The sequence below is a fragment of the Arachis hypogaea genome, chromosome 11 (genome assembly GCF_003086295.3).
Source record: "Arachis hypogaea cultivar Tifrunner chromosome 11, arahy.Tifrunner.gnm2.J5K5, whole genome shotgun sequence".
Lineage (NCBI taxonomy): Eukaryota > Viridiplantae > Streptophyta > Magnoliopsida > Fabales > Fabaceae > Arachis > Arachis hypogaea.
Window position 1 is genome coordinate 39,718,189 of NC_092046.1, and position 19,005 is coordinate 39,737,193.

The window sequence follows — 19,005 nt, forward strand, 5'->3', positions numbered from 1 at the left end:
TGAAGGTTCAGGCATGGCTGAATGGCCAGCCCACCTAAAGGTTTAAGATAGCATAAAACTAATCAAAGAGCCTGTAAATACAATAGTAAAAAGTCCTATTTATACTAAACTAGTTACAAGGGTTTACAGAAATGAGTAAATGATGCAGAAATCCACTTCTGGGGCCCACTTGGTGTGTGCTTGGGCTAAGCATTGAGCTTTACACGTGTAGAGGTCTTTCTTGGAGTTGAACGCTAGTTTGTAACCTATTTCTGGCGTTTAACTCTACTTTGCAACCTGTTTCTGACGTTTGACTCTAGAATGCAGCATGGAACTGGCGTTCAACACCAGTTTACGTCGTCTATCCTTAATCAAAGTATAGACTATTATATATTGCTGGAAATCCCTGGATGTCTACTTTCCAACGAAATTGAGAGCGCACCATTTGGAGTTCTGTAGCTCCATAAAATCTACTTTGAGTGCAGGGAGGTCAGAATCCAACAGCATCAGCAGTCCTTCTTCAACCTCTGAATCTGATTTCTGCTCAAGTCCCTCAATTTCAGCCAGAAAATACCTAAAATCACAGAAAAACACACAAACTCATAGTAAAGTCCAGAAATGTGAATTTAACATAAAAACTAATGAAAACATCCCTAAAAGTAACTAGATCCTACTAAAAACATACTAAAAACAATATCAAAAAGCGTATAAATTATCCGCTCATCACAACACCAAACTTAAATTGTTGCTTGTCCCCAAGAAACTGAAAATCAAATAGGATAAAAAGAAGAGAATATATTATAAATTTCAAAATATCAATGAAACTTAGTTCCAATCAGATGAGCGGGACTTGTAACTTTTTGCCTCTTAAATAGTTTTGACATCTCGCTTTATCCATTGAGGTTCAGAATGATTGGCATCTATAGGAACTCATAGTTCAGATAGTGTTATTGATTCTCCTAGTTCAGTATGTTGATTCTTGAACACAGCTACTTTATGAGTCTTGGCCGTGGCCTTAAGCACTTTGTTTTCCAGTATTACCACCGGATACATAAATGCCACAGACACATAACTGGGTGAACCTTTTCAGATTGTGACTCAGCTTTGCTAAAGTCCCCAATTATAGGTGTCCAGGGTTCTTAAGCACACTCTTTTTTTGCTTTGGACCTTGACTTTAACCGCTCAGTCTCAAGTTTCACTTGACACCTTCACGCCATAAGGACATGGTTAGGGACAGCTTGGTTTAGCCGCTTAGGCCATGATTTTATTCCTTTAGGCCCTCCTATCCACTGATGCTCAAAGCCTTGGATCCTTTTTATTACCCTTGCCTTTTGGTTTTAAGGGCTATTGGCTTTTTCTGCTTGCTTTTTCTTTTTCTTTCTTTTTTTTTCGCTATTTTTTTTCGCAAGCTTTTGTATTCACTGCTTTTTCTTGCTTCAAGAATCATTTTTATGATTTTTCAGATTATCAAATAACATGTCTCCTTTTTCCTTATTCTTCAAGAGCCAACATATTTAACATTCATAAACAACAACTTCAAAAGACATATGCACTGTTCAAGCATACATTCAGAAAACAAAAAGTATTGTCACCACATCAAAATAATTAAACTAGTTTCAAGGATGAATTCGGAACCATGTACTTCTTATTCTTTTGTTTTTAGAACAGTTTTCATTTAAGAGAGGTGATGGATTCATATTCATAAATTTAAGGCATAGACACTTAGACACTAATGATCATGTAATAAGACATAAATATAAATAAAACATAAAGCTTAAAAATCGAAAAACAACAGAAAAATAAATAAACAAGGAGATTAAGGAATGAGTCCACCTTAGTGAGGGTGGCGTCTTCCTCTTCTTGAAGAACCAATGGTGCTTTGTCTTCCCTTTCCTCTTTCTAGAGGTTACTCTGGCCTTAGGTGCCATCAATGGTTATGGAAAAATAAAAAAAGCTATGCTTTTACCACACCAAACTTAGAATGTTGCTCGCCCTCAAGCAAAAGAAGAAAGAATAGTAGAAGAAGAAGAAGATATGGAGGAGATGGAGGGATGTGTGTATTCGGCTATATGGGTGGGCTTGGGTGGGAAAGAGATTTTGAATTTTGAAGGTAGGTGGGGTGTATGGATGTGAGTGGTGAATGGAAAACAGAAGGGATGACTGTGAATGGAGAGAGAGAGAGTGATATAGGATTATGAGGAGGGAAAGTGGTGCACGAAATTGTGATGTCCAGGCTCGAACAATCCCTGGCAACATGAGCAACTTGGTACGCGTAATCGTGATTACACTTTAATTATGTAAAATTCATGGCTCTTTCTTTCCCTGGCAATGGCGCCAAGAACATGATGCCAATACCATGGTTCACAACTTCGATACAACTAACCAGCAAGTGCACTGGGTCGTCCAAGTAATACCTTACGTGAGTAAGGGTCGAATCCCACGGAGATTGTTGGTATGAAGCAAGCTATGGTCACCTTGCAAATCTCAGTTGGCAGATATAAATAGATAATGGTGTTTTCGAATTTAATATAATAAAATAGGGATAGAAATACTTATGTAATTCATTGGTAAGAATTTCAGATAAGCGAATGGAGATGCTTTCGTTCCTCTGAACCTCTGCTTTCCTGCTACCTTCCTCCAATCAGTCTTACTCCTTTCCATGGCTGGCTTTATGCAAGGGCATCACCGTTGTCAGTGGCTACATCCCCTCCTCTCAGTGAAAAATATGCTCACATGCTCTGTCACAGCACGGCTAATCATCTGTCGGTTCTCGATCATGCTGGAATAGGATTCACCCTCCTTTTGCGTCTGTCACTAACGCCCAGCACTCGCGAGTTTGAAGCTCGTCACAGTCATTCAATCATTGAATCCTACTCGGAATACCACAGACAAGGTTTAGACTTTCCGGATTCTCTTGAACACCGCCATCATTCTAGCTTACGCCACGAAGATTCCGATTAAGAGATCTAAGAGATATTCATTCTAGCTTATTTCATGTAGAACGGAAGTGTTTGTCAGGCACGTGTTCATAGGGGAGAATGCTGATGAGCGTCACACATAATCATCACCTTTATCACGTTCTTGGGTGCGAATGGATATCTTAGAAGCGAAATACGATGAATTGAATAGAAAACAGTAGTACTTTGCATTAATCTTTGAGGAACAGCAGAGCTCCACACCTTAATCTATGGAGTGTAGAAACTCTACCGTTGAAAATACATAAGTGAAAGGTCCAGGCATGGCCGAGATGGCCAGCCCCCAAAACGTGATCACAGGATCAAAATACAATCCAGGATCCAGGATATCAAAAAGACTAGTAAAAGGTCCTATTTATAATAAACTAGCTACTAGGGTTTACATGAGTAAGTAATTGATGCATAAATCCACTTCCGGGGCCCACTTGGTGTGTGCTTGGGCTGAGCTTTAAGTGTTGCACATGCAGAGGCCATTTGTGGAGTTGAACGCCAGGTTTTGATCCATTTCTGGCATTCAACTCTGGTTTTGGATCCTTTTCTGGCGCTGGACGCCAGATTTAGGCAGGAAGCTGGCGTTGAATGCCAGTTTATGTCATCTATTCTTGGCCAAAGTATGAACTATTATATATTACTGGAAATCCCTGGATGTCTACTTTCCAACGCAATTGGAAGCGCGCCATTTCGAGTTCTGTAGCTCCAGAAAATCCACTTTGAGTGCAGGGAGGTCAGAATCCAACAGCATCAGCAGTCCTTCTTCAACCTCTGAATCTGATTTCTGCTCAAGTCCCTCAATTTCAGCCAGAAAATACCTGAAATCATAGAAAAACACACAAACTCATAGTAAAGTCCAGAAATGTGAATTTAAGATAAAAACTAATGAAAACATCCCTAAAAGTAACTAGATCCTACTAAAAACATACTAAAAACAATGCCAAAAAGCGTATAAATTATCCGCTCATCACAACACCAAACTTAAATTGTTGCTTGTCCCCAAGCAACTGAAAATCAAATAGGATAAAAAGAAGAGAATATACTATAAATTCCAAACTATCAATGAAACAGAACTTCAATCATATGAGCGGGACTTATAGCTTTTTGCCTCTTGAATAGTTTTGGCATCTCACTTTATCCATTGAGGTTCAGAATGATTGGCATCTATAGGAACTTCAGATTTCGAATAGTGTTATTGACTCTCCTAGTTCAGTATGATGGTTCTTGAACACAGCTTCTTTATGAGTCTTGGCCGTGGCCCTAAGCACTTTGTTTTCCAGTATTACCACCGGATACATAAATGCCACAGACACATAATTGGGTGAACCTTTTTAGATTGTGACTCAGCTTTGCTAAAGTCCCCAATTAGAGGTGTCCAGGGTTCTTAAGCACACTCTTTTTTTTTTTGCTTTGGACCTTGACTTTAACCGCTCAGTCTCAAGTTTTCACTTGACACCTACACGCCACAAGCACATGGTTAGGGACAGCTTGGGTTAGCCGCTTAGACCAGGATTCTATTCCTTTAGGCCCTCCTATCCACTGATGCTCAAAGCCTTGGGATCCTTTTTATTTGCCCTTGCCTTTTGGTTTTAAGGGTTATTGGCTTTTTGCTCTTGCCTCTTGGTTTTAAGAGCTTTTGGCTTTTTCTGCTTGCTTTTTCTTTCTATTTATTATTTTTTTTTTCTATTTTTTTTTTGCCTATTTTTTTTTCTACAAGCTTTATTCTTTGCTGCTTTTTCTTGCTTCAAGAATCATTTTTATGATTTTTCAGATTATCAAATAACATGTCTCCTAGTCATCATTCTTTCAAGAGCCAACATATTTAACATTCTTAAACAACAACTTCAAAAGACATATGCACTGTTCAAGCATACATTCAGAAAACAAGAAGCATTGTCACCACATAAATATAATTAAGCTAAGTTCAAGGATAAATTCGAAACTCATGTACTTCTTGTTCTTTTGAATTAAAACATTTTTCATTTAAGAGAGGTGATGGATGCATAGGACATTCATAACTTTAAGACAAAGTTACTAACTACTAATGATCATGTAATGAAGACACAAACATGGACAAACACATAACATAGAAAACGAAAAACAGAAGAAATAAGAACAAGGAATGAATCCACCTTAGTGATGGTGGCGTTTCCTTCTTGAGGAACCAATGATGTCCTTGAGCTCTTCTATGTCTCTTCCTTGTCTTTGTTGCTCCTCCCTCATTGCTTTTTGATCTTCTCTTATTTCATGAAGCATGATGGAGTGCTCCTGATGTTCCACCCTTAGTTGTCCCATATTGGAACTCAATTCTCCTAGGGAGGTGTTGATTTGCTCCCAATAGTTTTGTGGAGGAAAGTGCATTTGAGGCATCTCAGGGATCTCATGGAAATGAGCTTCTTGCGCCTCTTGAGCTCCATGACTGGGCTCTCTTGCTTGCTCCATCTTTTTCTTAGTGATGGGATTGTCCTCTTTGATGAGGATATCTCCCTCTATGTCAATCCCAGCCGAATTGCATAGGTGGCAAATGAGGTGAGGAAAGGCTAACCTTGCCATGGTGGAGGACTTGTCAACCACCTTGTAGAGTTCTTGAGGTATAATCTCATGAACTTCCACCTCTTCTCCAATCATGATGCTATGGATCATGATGGCCCGGTCTATAGTAAATTCAGACCGGTTGCTAGTGGGAATGATTGAGCATTGAATGAACTCCAACCATCCTCTAGCTACAGGCTTGAGGTCCAATCTTCTTAGTTGAACCGGCTTGCCTTTGGAGTCAACCTTCCATTGAGCTCCTTCTACACATATGTCCATAAGGACTTGGTCCAACCTTTGATCAAAGTTGACTCTCCTTGTGTAGGGGCGTGCGTTCTCTTCCATGTTTGGCAAGTTGAACGCCAACCTCACATTTTCCGGACTAAAATCCAAGTATTTCCCCCGAACCATTGTAACATAGTTCTTTGGATCCGGGTTCTTACTTTGATCATGGTTCTTGGTGATCTATGCATTGGCATAGAACTCTTGAACCATTAGGATGCCGACTTGTTGGATGGGATTTGTTAGAACTTCCCAACCTCTTCTTTGAATTTCATGTCGGATCTCCGGATACTCATTTCTTTTGAGTTTGAAAGGGACCTGATGCCAAGGCATCTTAGGCTAGTTTCACTAGCATTTTTTTGTTAGTTTTAGTGGTTTTATGCATTTTCTTGAGCTTAAAGTAACCAAGAATGGTTAAATGAATAACAAAGCAATGAACCATCCAAACAGTATGATTTTGATGCAAATTCCATGAGTTTTTAGTTATATTACTTGAATGCTATGAATGGAAGATTTCTCATGAAATTTTGCAAGACTTTGATGCAATTGTTTGGATGATTTCAGGGAAGAAGAGGCTAGGCAAGGAAGCAACAAAGTCAATAAAGGAAGCTTGAATATCACATGTGGAGTTTAAGTTCCAGTTTAAGCCTAAACTGGAGCTTAAACGCCAGAATCATGAAGGCTAAGAAATGCTGAAACTGAAGTTTAACCTCCAGTTTAACCTTAAACTGGAGGTTAAACGCCAGAATGGAAGTCTCACCAAAGAAGCATTTCCACGTTTAACCTCCAGTTTGACCTTAAACTGGAGGTTAAACGCCAGAAGTGAGAAGAGCACCAAGGAGGGCAGTTCCACGTTTAACCTCCAGTTTAACCTTAAACTGGAGGTTAAACGCCAGAAAGGGGAAAAGCACCAGGGAGCCATTTCCACGTTTAAGCTCCAGTTTGACCTTAAACTGGAGCTTAAACGTGTTCGACCAAGTTTCTCCTCCAGGGTTGCTTTCTCCATTTCCACGTTTAAGCTCCAGTTTAACCTTAAACTGGAGCTTAAACGTGTTCGACACCTCCAGGGCTACCTTTCTCCTCTTCCACGTTTAAGCTCCAGTTTAACCTTAAACTGGAGCTTAAACGTGTTCGACCTCCAGGATGGCTTTCTCCTCTTCCACGTTTAAGCTCCAGTTTAACCTTAAACTGGAGCTTAAACGTGTTCAACCTCCAGGGCTGCCCTTCCTATCTCCACGTTTAAGCTTCAGTTTAACCTTAAACTGAAGCTTAAACGTGTTCGACTACATGACTCTCCAGGGCTGCCTTCTTCCATTTCCACGTTTAAGCTTCAGTTTAACCTTAAACTGAAGCTTAAACGTGCTTCTACAAAAGGCTTCACTGGAAGTGTCTGGCGTTTAAGCTGCAGTTTAAGCTTAAACTGCAACTTAAACGCCACTCTTGGAAAAGGTTTCTGGGCCAAAAATATTGCGGTTTAAGTTAGTCTTTGAGCACAAACATTAACTTAAACTTACTCTGGCATGAAACCCAATTGAATATCATGGTTTATGGGATTGGGCCTGAAGGATTGATGAGTCTGAAATTTCAATTTGTTGAGTCATGTATTATTATTTGATTATCACTAAGTTGGCTCAATGAATGTTACAGAATTTGGATCAGCAGCCTCATCAAAATTATGGATCATAAACCCAAAGCAAAAGGAAAGCAGGGAGAGGCCTCAAAGCCCAAGAAACATAACAGAAGCTCAATATAGAAAGTGTATAAATAGGATAGAATTTAAGTTAGGGAGGACTTTTACTTTTGGGGCATTGAGCTAGTTTTCATATCTTTGTAATTGAATTCAGAGCTATGACTCACTAAACCCCTTTCATTGGGTTAGGGAGCTCTATTGTAATTCAATGAATCAATAATAGTTTATCTTCTTCTTCAATCTTTTCTCTTGAATTTTGTTAGAAAGCTTCTCGATCTAATTCCATTGGGTAGTTGTCTTGGGAAAGAAACTACCCATAATTGGAATCCTTCGGAACCTTGGGAAAGGAATGGAGGATTCATGCTAGAGAAGCTTTCTCACAGTGAATTGGATTGGGGTTTGGATGGATATTGTGACATGTAATCCTACCAAATTGTGGTTCATGAAGCTGTGTGGTATAATCAGTGATCGAGCATCATCTCTTCTTATGAACATTTAAACCAAGGGATTGGGAATTTGTTTGTTTTTAGAGAGAATTAGTGAGCCAAGGGATTGGGATCCAATCATATAAGATTGCCAAGCAAAATTTAATGAACGCATTGGTTGAGGAAGAGATAAACATGTTTTGATTCGGAGATCTCAATATCTCCTATAACCCAATGAATTCCCCATTTCTCATTTCCACTTTCTCTTTACATTCTGCAACTAAATTCATGCAATCACCCCCATTCCCTTTTAATTTCAGCAATTTAGCTTATGCTCTTTAATTCATTGCAATTTAAGATTCCGCCATTTCAATTTCTTGTCATTTACTTTTCCCGCCAATTTTACATTCCGCAATTCTCATCTAAATCTTGATTCCGCTCAACTAGAACACACTTCTAATCTGAATTGCTCAATCAACCAATCCTTGTGGGATTCGACCTCACTCTATTGTGAGTTTTTACTTGACGATAACCGGTGCACTTGCCGGTAGGAATTTTGCCGATCGTGCAATTTCCTAAATCGTAGCATAACTAGTTTATGTGCATCAGGACCTCAGGGATCACCTTCTTCTTGGCCACAACATCATAGAAGTGGTCTTGATGGGCTTTGGAGATGAACCTTTCCATCTCCCATGACTCGGATGTGGAAGCTCTTGTCTTCCCTTTCCCCTTTCTAGAGGATTCTCCGGTCTTAGGTGCCATCAATGGTAATGGAAAAACAAAAAGCTTATGCTTTTACCACACCAAACTTAGAATTTTGCTCACCCTCGAGCAATAAAAGAGAGAATAGATGAAGAAGAAGAAGAAATGAAGGGGAGGGAGAGGGTGATGTGGTTCGGCCAAGAAGGGTGTAGAGGGGTGTGTTGTGTGAATTTGATGAAGAATGGAGGGCTTTATATAGGGAAGAGAGGGGGTGAAGGTTTCGGCCATATGGGTGGTTTGGGTGGGAAATTGGTTTTGAATTTTTGAAGGTAGGTGGAGTTTATGAGGTAGTTTTATGGGGGAGAGTGTTTATGGGGTTGTGTGAAAGAAAGTGGTGAGAAGAAGTGAGTGGAGGTAGGTGGGGATCCTGTGGGGTCCACGGATCCTGTGGGGTCCACAGATCCTGAGTGGATCTTGTGGGGTCCACAGATCCTGAGGTGTTCAAGGATTTACATCCCTGCACCCATTAGGCATGCAAAAATGCCTTTGCACCTAACTCTAGGCGTTCAGCGCCAGGTTGGTGACCATTTTGGGCGTTCAACGCCCATTTGTGTGCCATTTCTGGCGTTGAACGCCAGAACCATGCCTGTTCTGGTGTTCAGCGCCCAGAAGCTGCCCATTTTGGGCGTTCAGCGCCAGAACCATGCTCTGTTCTGGCGCTGAACGCTAGACAGATGCTCCTACAGGGTGTGATTTTTCTTCTGCTGTTTTTGATTCCGTTTTTAATTTTTATATTTATTTTGTGACTCCACATGATCATGAACCTACAAAGACATATAACTAAGAAAAATATAGTTAGATAAATAAAAATTGGGTTGCCTCCCAACAAGCGCTTCTTTAATGTCAATAGCTTGACAGTGGGCTCTCATGAAGCCTCACAGATGTGCAGAGCTTTGTTGAGACTCTCCAACACCAAACTTAGAGTTTGGATATGAGAGTTCAACACCAAACTTAGAGTTTGGTTGTGGCCTCCCAACACCAAACTTAGAGTTTGACTGTGGGGGCTCTGGTTGACTCTGCTTTGAGAGAAGCTTTTTCTGCTTCCTCTCCATGGTTGCAGAGGGAGATCCTTGAGTTTTAAACACAAGGGAGTTCTCATTCCATTGAAGCACTATTTCACCTCTGTCAACATCAATCACAGCTCTTGCTGTGGCCAGGAAAGGTCTTCCTAGGATGATGGATTCATCCTCTTCCTTTCCAGTATCCAGGACTATGAAATCAGCAGGGATGTAAAGGCCTTCAACCTTTACTAACACGTCCTCTACTTGTCCATAAGCCTATTTTCTAGAACTGTCTGCCATCTCTAATGAGATTTTAGCAGCTTGCACCCCATAGATTCCCAGTTTCTCTATTATAGAGAGGGGCATGAGGTTTATTCCTGAACCAAGGTCACACAGAGCCTTAAAGATCATGGTGCCTATGGTGCAGGGTATTATGAACTTTCCAGGATCCTGTCTCTTCTGAGGCAATGTCAGTTGATCCAGATCACATAGTTCATTGATGAACAAGGGAGGTTCAACTTCCCAAGTATCAATGCCAAATAATTTGGCATTCAGCTTCATGATTGCACCAAGAAACTTGGCAGTTTGCTCTTCAGTAACATCCTCATTCTCTTCAGAAGAGGAATATTCATCAGAGCTCATGAAGGGCATAAGGAGGTTCAATGGAATCTCTATGGTCTCTAGATGAGCCTCAGAGTCCTTTGGTTCCTCAGAGGGAAGCTCCTTATTGATCACTGGACGTCCCAGGAGGTCTTCCTCCTTGGGATTCACGTCCTCCTCTCCCTCTTTGGGTTCGGCCATTTTGCTTATGTCAATGGCCTTGCACTCTCGTTTTGGGTTCTCTTCTGTATTGCTTGGGAGAGTACTGGGAGGGATTTCAGTGATCCTTTTACTCAGCTGGCCCACTTGTGCTTCCAGATTTCTAATGGAAGATCTTGTTTCATTCATGAAACTTACAGTGGCCTTAGATAGATCAGAGACTAGATTTGCTAAATCAGAAGCATTTTGTTCAGAGTTCTCTGTCTATTGCTGAGTGGATGATGGAAAAGGTTTATTATTGTTAAACCTGTTTCTTCCACCATTATTAAAGCCTTGTTGAGGCTCTTGATCCTTCCATGAGAAATTGGGGTGATTTCTCCATGATGAGTTATAGGTGTTTCCATAAGGTTCACCTAAGTAATTTACCTCTGCTATTGCAGGGTTCTCAGGATCATAAGCTTCTTCTGCATAAGAAGCCTCTTGAGTACTGTTGGATGCAGCTTGCATTCCATGCAGACTCTGAGAGATCATATTGACTTGCTGAGTCAATATTTTATTCTAAGCCAATATGGCATTCAGAGTATCAACTTCAAGAACTCCCTTCTTCATAGGCGTCCCATTACTCACAGGATTCCTTTCAGAAGTGTACATGAACTGGTTATTAGCAACCATGTCAATGAGTTCTTGAGCTTCTGCAGGCGTTTTCTTTAGGTGAACGGATCCACCTGCAGAAGTGTCCAGTGATATCTTTGATAGCTCAGATAAACCATCATAGAATATATCCAGGATGGTCCATTCTGAAAGCATGTCAGAAGGACACTTTTTGGTCAACTGTTTGTATCTTTCCCAAGCTTCATAGAGGAATTCACCTTCTTTCTGTCTGAAGGTTTGAACATCAGCTCTAAGCTTGCTCAGCTTTTGAGGAGAAAAGTACTTGGCTAAGAAAGCCGTGACCAGCTTATCCCAAGAGTTCAGGCTGTCTTTGGGTTGAGAATCCAACCATAATCTAGCTCTGTCTCTTACAGCAAAAGGGAAAAGCATGAGCCTGTAGACTTCAGGATCTACTCCGTTAGTCTTAACAGTATCACATATCTGCAAGACTTCAGTTAAGAACTGAAAAGGATCTTCAGATGGAAGTCCATGAAACTTGCAGTTCTGCTGCATCAGAGAAACTAATTGAGGTTTCAGCTCAAAGTTGCTTGCTCCAATGGCAGGAATGGAGATGCTTCTTCCATGTAAATTGGAATTTGGTGCAGTAAAGTCACCAAGCATCTTCCTTACATTATTATTATTTTCGGCTACCATCTCCTCTTCCTGTTCGAAAATTTCTGAAAGGTTATCTCTGGATTGTTGTAATTTAGTTTCTCTTAGTTTCCTTTTTAGCGTCCTTTCAGGTTCTGGATCTGCTTCTACAAGAATGTTCTTATCCTTGCTCCTGCTCATATGACAAAGAAGAGGGCACAGAAAAAATAATAATAATAATATGGATCCTTTATACCACAGTATAGGGATCCTTGTGTGAGTAGAAGAAGAGGGGGAGACAAAGAATGTAATATAATGGAAGAAACACAACTGTGAGGAGGGTTGAGATGTGAGATAAGATGTTAGTAGATGAATAAATAAATAGAATAAGATGGGAGAGGGAGAATTTTTGAAAACAATTTTTGAAAAAGAGTTAGTGATTTTTGAAAATAGTTTTTGAAAAATGTTAGTAATTTTCGAAAATTAAGATTTAAAAATTAAAATAATTAATAAATTAAAAAGAAATTTTGAAAAAAGGGGGGAGATATTTTCGAAAATGAGAGAGAGAGTTAGTTAGGTAGTTTTGAAAAAGTTAAGAAACAAACAAAAAGTTAGTTAGTTAGTTGAAACAAATTTTGAAAAGATAAGAAGTTAGGAGGTTAGAAAAGATATTTTGAAAAAAGATAAGATGAGAAGATATTTTTGAAAAGATATGATAGAAATTAGTTTTTGAAAAAGATTTGATTTTTAAAGTCACAATTAATGACTTGATTCACAAGAAATCACAAGATATGATTCTAGAACTCAAAGTTTGAATCTTTCTTAACAAGCAAGTAACAAACTTGAAATTTTTGAATCAAAACATTAATTGTTATTGTTATTTTCGAAAATTTGGTATAAAAATAAGAAAAAGATTTTTGAAAAATATTTTTGGAATTTTCAAAAATAACTAAGAATTTTGAAAAAGATTTGATTTTTTGAAAAAGATTTTGAAAAAGATAAGATTTTCAAATTGAAATTTTGATTTGACTCATAAGAAACAACTTGATTTTAAGAAATTTTGAAAAAGTCAACTCAAATTTTCGGATTTGATGAGAGAGAAAAGGGAAAGATATTTTTTTGATTTTTGAATTTTTAATGAAGAGAGAGAAAAACAAGAAAAATGATGCAATGCATGAGAATTTTAGATCAAAACATGTGATGCATGCAAGAATGCTATGAATGTCAAGATGAACACCAAGAACACTTTGAATGTCATGATGAACATCAAGAACATATTTTTGAAAAATTTTTAATGCAAAGAAAACATGCAAGACACCAAACTTAGAATTCTTTAATGCTTAGACACTAAGAATTCAAGAATGCATATGATAAACATGAAAAGACACAAAACAAAAAATCATCAAGATCAAACAAGAAGACTTACCAAGAACAACTTGAAGATCATGAAGAACACTATGAATGCATGAAATTTTTGAAAAATGCAAGATGCACATGCAATTGACACCAAACTTATAACATGACTCAAGACTCAAACAAGAAACACAAAAAATATTTTTGATTTTTATGATTTTCTAATTTTTTTGGATTTTTTTTTTCGAAAATTAATTGAAAAAGGAAAATAAGGATTCCAAAATTTTTAATATGAATTTCAGGAATCTTGCATTCTTAGTCTAAAGCTTCAGTCCAGCAATTAGACATGGCTCACTAGCCAGCCAAGCTTTCAATGAAAGCTCCGGTCCAAAACACTAGACATGGCCAATGGCCAGCCAAGCTTCAGCAGATACCTCTCATACATACAACAATAAATTTTATTGGCAACAACTAGCTTGCTCTTGTGATGATGATTAGGAAGCCTCAGTCCAAAAGAGTTTAGACATGGCTTTATAGCCAGCCAGGCTTCACATGCCTCATGAAACACTAGAATTCATTCTTTAAAAATTTTGAATAAATTTTTTTTCGAAAACAGATGAGAAATTTATGAAAGATTTTTGAAAAGTTTTTGAAAATAAAAAGAAAAGTACCTAATCTGAGCAACAAGATGAACGGTCAGTTGTCCAAACTCGAACAATCCCCGGCAACGGCGCCAAAAACTTGGTGCACGAAATTGTGATGTCCAGGCTCGAACAATCCCTGGCAACATGAGCAACTTGGTACGCGTAATCGTGATTACACTTTAATTATGTAAAATTCATGGCTCTTTCTTTCCCTGGCAATGGCGCCAAGAACATGGTGCCAATACCATGGTTCACAACTTCGATACAACTAACCAGCAAGTGCACTGGGTCATCCAAGTAATACCTTACGTGAGTAAGGGTCGAATCCCACGGAGATTGTTGGTATGAAGCAAGCTATGGTCACCTTGCAAATCTCAGTTAGGCAGATATAAATAGATAATGGTGTTTTCGAATTTAATATAATAAAATAGGGATAGAAATACTTATGTAATTCATTGGTAGGAATTTCAGATAAGCGAATGGAGATGCTTTCGTTCCTCTGAACCTCTGCTTTCCTGCTACCTTCATCCAATCAGTCTTACTCCTTTCTATGGCTGGATTTATGCAAGGGCATCACCGTTGTCAGTGGCTACATCCCCTCCTCTCAGTGAAAAATATGCTCACATGCTCTGTCACAGCACGGCTAATCATCTGTCGATTCTCGATCATGCTGGAATAGGATTCACCTTCCTTTTGCGTCTGTCACTAACGCCCAGCACTCGCGAGTTTGAAGCTCGTCACAGTCATTCAATCATTGAATCCTACTCGGAATACCACAGACAAGGTTTAGACTTTCCGGATTCTCTTGAACACCGCCATCATTCTAGCTTACGCCACGAAGATTCCGATTAAGAGATCTAAGAGATATTCATTCTAGCTTATTTCATGTAGAACGGAAGTGTTTGTCAGGCACGTGTTCATAGGGGAGAATGGTGATGGGCGTCACACATAATCATCACCTTCATCACGTTCTTGGGTGCGAATGGATATCTTAGAAGCGAAATAAGATGAATTGAATAGAAAACAGTAGTACTTTGCATTAATCTTTGAGGAACAGCAGAGCTCCACACCTTAATCTATGGAGTATAGAAACTCTACCGTTGAAAATACATAAGTGAAAGGTCCAGGCATGGCCGAGATGGCCAGCCCCCAAAACGTGATCACAGGATTAAAATACAATCCAGGATCCAGGATGTCAAAAAGACTAGTAAAAGGTCCTATTTATAATAAACTAGCTACTAGGGTTTACATGAGTAAGTAATTGATGCATAAATCCACTTCCGGGGCCCACTTGGTGTGTGCTTGGGCTGAGCTTTAAGTGTTGCACGTGCAGAGGCCATTTGTGGAGTTAAATGCCAGGTTTTGATCCATTTCTGGCGTTCAACTCTGGTTTTGGATCCTTTTCTGGCGCTGGACGCCAGATTTGGGCAGGAAGCTGGAGTTGAACACCAATTTACGTCATCTATTCTTGGCCAAAGTATGGACTATTATATATTGCTGGAAATCCCGTGATGTCTACTTTCCAACGCAATTGAAAGCGCGCCATTTCGAGTTCTGTAGCTCCAGAAAATCCACTTTGAGTGCAGGGAGGTCAAAATCCAACAGCATCAGCAGTCCTTCTTCAACCTCTGAATCTGATTTCTGCTCAAGTCCCTCAATTTCAGCCAGAAAATACCTGAAATCACAGAAAAATACACAAACTCATAGTAATGTCCAGAAATATGAATTTAACATAAAAACTAATGAAAACATCCCTAAAAGTAACTAGATCCTACTAAAAACATGCTAAAAACAATGCCAAAAAGCGTATAAATTATCCACTCATCAGAAAGTGAGTGGAGGTATGTGGGAATCCTGTGGGATCCACAGATCCTGAGGTGATCCTGTGGGGTCCACAGATCTTGAGGTGTCAAGGATTTACATCCCTGCACCAATTAGGCATGTAAAATGCCTTTGCATGCATTTCTGGCGTTTAGACGCCGAAGTGATGCTTGTTCTGGGGGTTCAACGCCCATATGCAGCATATTTTTGGCATTGAACGCCAGCTTCATGCTTGTTTCTGGCATTCAGCGTCAGCTCCATGCTCTGTTCTGGCGTTGAACACCAGCCAGATGCTCTTTACTGGCGTTTAAACGCCAGTAAGTCCTTCCTCCAGGGTGTGATTTTTTCTTCTGCTGTTTTTGATTCTGTTTTTAATTTTTGGATTTATTTTGTGACTTCACATGATCATGAACCTAATAAATCATGAAATAACAAAGAGAAAATAAAATAAAATATATTAAATAACATTGGGTTGCCTCCCAACAAGCGCTTCTTTAATGTCAATAGCTTGACAGTGGGCTCTCACTAAGCCACACAGGTGATCAGGTCAATTTTATAGATTCCCAATACCAAACTTAGAGTTTGGCTGAGGCCTCCTAACACCAAACTTAGAGTTTGATTGTGGGGGCTTTGTTTGACTCTGTACTGAGAGAAGCTTTTCATGCTTCCTCTCCATGGTTACAGAAGGAAGACCTTGAGTTTTAAGCACAAGGTAGTCCTCATTCAGTTGAAGGAACAACTCTCCTCTGTCCACATCAATCACAGCTCTTGCTGTGGCTAGGAAGGGTTTTTCAAGGATGATGGATTCAACCTCTTCCTTCCCAGTGTCTAGGATTATGAAATCAGCAGGGATGTAAAGGCCTTCAACCTTTACTAACACGTCCTCTACCTGTCCATAAGCCTATTTTCTGGAGTTGTCTGCCATCTCTAATGAGATTCTGGCAGCTTGCACCTCAAAGATTCCCAGTTTCTCCATTACAGAGAGTGGCATGAGGTTTATCCCTGACCCAAGATCACATAGAGCCTTCTCAAAGGTCATGGTGCCTATGGTACAAGGTATTAAAAACTTTCCAGGATCCTGTTTCTTCTGAGGCAATCTCAGTTAATCCAGATCACTCAGTTCATTGGTGAGCAAGGGAGGTTCATCTTCCCAAGTCTCATTACCAAATAATTTGGCATTTAGCTTCATGATTGCACCAAGGTACTTGGCAACTTGCTCTTCAGTAACATCTTCATTCTCTTCAGAAGAAGAATACTCATCAGAGCTCATGAATGGCATAAGGAGGTTCAATGGAATCTCTATGGTCTCTAGATGAGCCTCAGATTCCTTTGGTTCCTCAGAGGGAAACTCCTTATTGATCTCTGGACGTCCCAGGAGGTCTTCCTCACTGGGATTCACGTCCTCCTCCTCTTTTGTGGTTTCGGCCATGATGGTCATTTCAATGGCCTTGCACTCTCCTTTTGGATTTTCTTCTGTATTGCTTGGGAGAGTACTAGGAGGGATTTCAGTGATCCTTTTACTCAGCTGGCCCACTTGTGCTTCCAAATTTCTAATGGAGGACCTTGTTTCATTCATGAAACTTAGAGTGGCCTTAGATAGATCAGAGATTATATTTGCCAAGCTAGATGGATTCTGCTCAGAACTCTCTGTCTTTTGCTGAGTGGATGATGGAAAGGGCTTGCTATTGCTAAACCTGTTTCTTCCACCATTATTAAAGCCTTGTTGAGGCTTTTGATCCTTCCATGAGAGATTTGGATGATTTCTCCATGAGGGATTATAGGTATTTTCATAGGGTTCACCCATGTAATTCACCTCTGCTATTGCAGGGTTCTCAGGATCATAAGCTTCTTCTTCAGAAGATGCCTCTTGAGTACTGTTGGATGCAGCTTGCATTCCATTCAGACTCTGAGAAATCATATTGACTTGTTGAGTCAATATTTTATTCTGAGCCAGTATGGCATTCAGAGTATCAATTTCAAGAACCCCCTTCTTCTGAGGCATCCCATTACTCACAGGATTCCTCTCAGAAGTGTACATGAACTGGTTATTAGCAACCATGTCAATGAGTTCTTGAGCTTCTGCAGGCATTTTCTTTAGGTGAATGGATCCACCTGCAGAAGTATCCAATGACATCTTAGCTAATTCAGACAGACCATCATAGAATATATCCAGGATGGTCCATTCTGAGAGCATGTCAGAAGGACACCTTTTGGTCAGTTCCTTGTATCTCTCCCAAGCTTCATAGAGGGATTCACCTTCTTTCTGTCTGATGGTTTGAACATCCACTCTAAGCTTACTAAGCTTTTGAGGAGGAAAGAACTTGACTAAGAAAGCCGTGACCAGCTTATCCCAAGAGTTCAGGCTATCCTTAGGTTGAGAGTCCAACCATATTCTGGCTCTGTCTTTTACAGCAAACGGGAAAAGCATAAGCCTGTAGACCTCGGGATCAACCCCATTGGTCTTAACAGTATCACAGATCTGCAAGAACTCAGTTAAGAACTGAAAAGGATCTTCAGATGGAAGTCCATGAAACTTGCAGTTCTGTTGCATCAGAGAAACTAATTGAGGTTTAAGCTCAAAATTGTTTGCTCCAATGGCAGGGATTGAGATGCTTCTTCCATGTAAATTAGAATTAGGTGCAGTAAAGTCACCAAGCATCCTCCTTGCATTATTGTTGTTAGGTGTGTCTGCCATCTCCTTTTCTTGTTCGAAAATTTCAGTAAGGTTGTCTCTGGATTGTTGTAATTTAGCTTCTCTTAGTTTTCTCTTCAGAGTCCTTTCAGGTTCTGGATCAGCTTCAATAAGAATACCCTTTTTCTTGTTCCTGCTCGTATGAAAGAGAAGAGAACAAGAAAAGAAGAGGAATCCTCTATGTTACAGTAAAGAGGTTCCTTATTGTTAGTAGAAGAAGAAAGGGAATAAGAGTGAAGAAGAATGGATAATCCAAACACAAGGGTGAGGATATGAGCAGAGATATGAGATGAAGAGAAGTGTTAGTAAGTAATTAAATAAATAGAAGAAGATGAGAGAGAGAAATTTTCGAAAATTAATTAAAATAAAAATAAAATTTAAAGTTAAATTTCGAAATTAAAAATTAAAATTAAATTAAAATTAAAACAATTAGTTAATTAAAATGAAATTTTGAAAAAAAGGGACGGAATTTTCGAAAATTAAAGGTAGAGAGTTAGTTGGGCAGTTTTGAAAAAGATATGATTGAAACAAAAAGATATGATTGATTGAAAAAGATTTGAAATTTGTTTCTGAAAAAGATATGCTTTAAATTTAAAAAGATATGATTGAAACAAAAAGATAAGATTGATTGAAAAAGATTTGAAAATCAATTTTAAAAAGATAAGAAGTTAGAAAAGATTTTGAAATTGATTTTGAAAAAGATATGATTGAAATTGAAAAAGATATGATAATGATTTGAAAAGATTTAATTGTGAAAACTAAAGTTGATTACTTGACTAACAAGAAACTAAAAGATAAGATTTTAAAATTTAAAGATTGAACCTTTCTTAATAGGCAAGTAACAACTTAATATTTTT

The 19,005-nt window shown here is 39.1% G+C and overlaps 2 non-coding genes across 2 annotated transcripts; both read left to right on the top strand.

Moving 5' to 3' along the window:
• Positions 1 to 11,197: 11,197 nt before the first annotated feature.
• LOC112724712 (small nucleolar RNA R71) lies at positions 11,198 to 11,305 on the top strand. The gene has a single exon (XR_003163861.1). It is a non-coding gene; the product is annotated as a small nucleolar RNA R71 (small nucleolar RNA).
• Positions 11,306 to 17,648: 6,343 nt separating this feature from the next.
• LOC112725223 (small nucleolar RNA R71) lies at positions 17,649 to 17,752 on the top strand. Its single transcript, XR_003164345.1, has one exon. It is a non-coding gene; the product is annotated as a small nucleolar RNA R71 (small nucleolar RNA).
• The last annotated feature ends 1,253 nt before the right edge of the window (positions 17,753 to 19,005 follow it).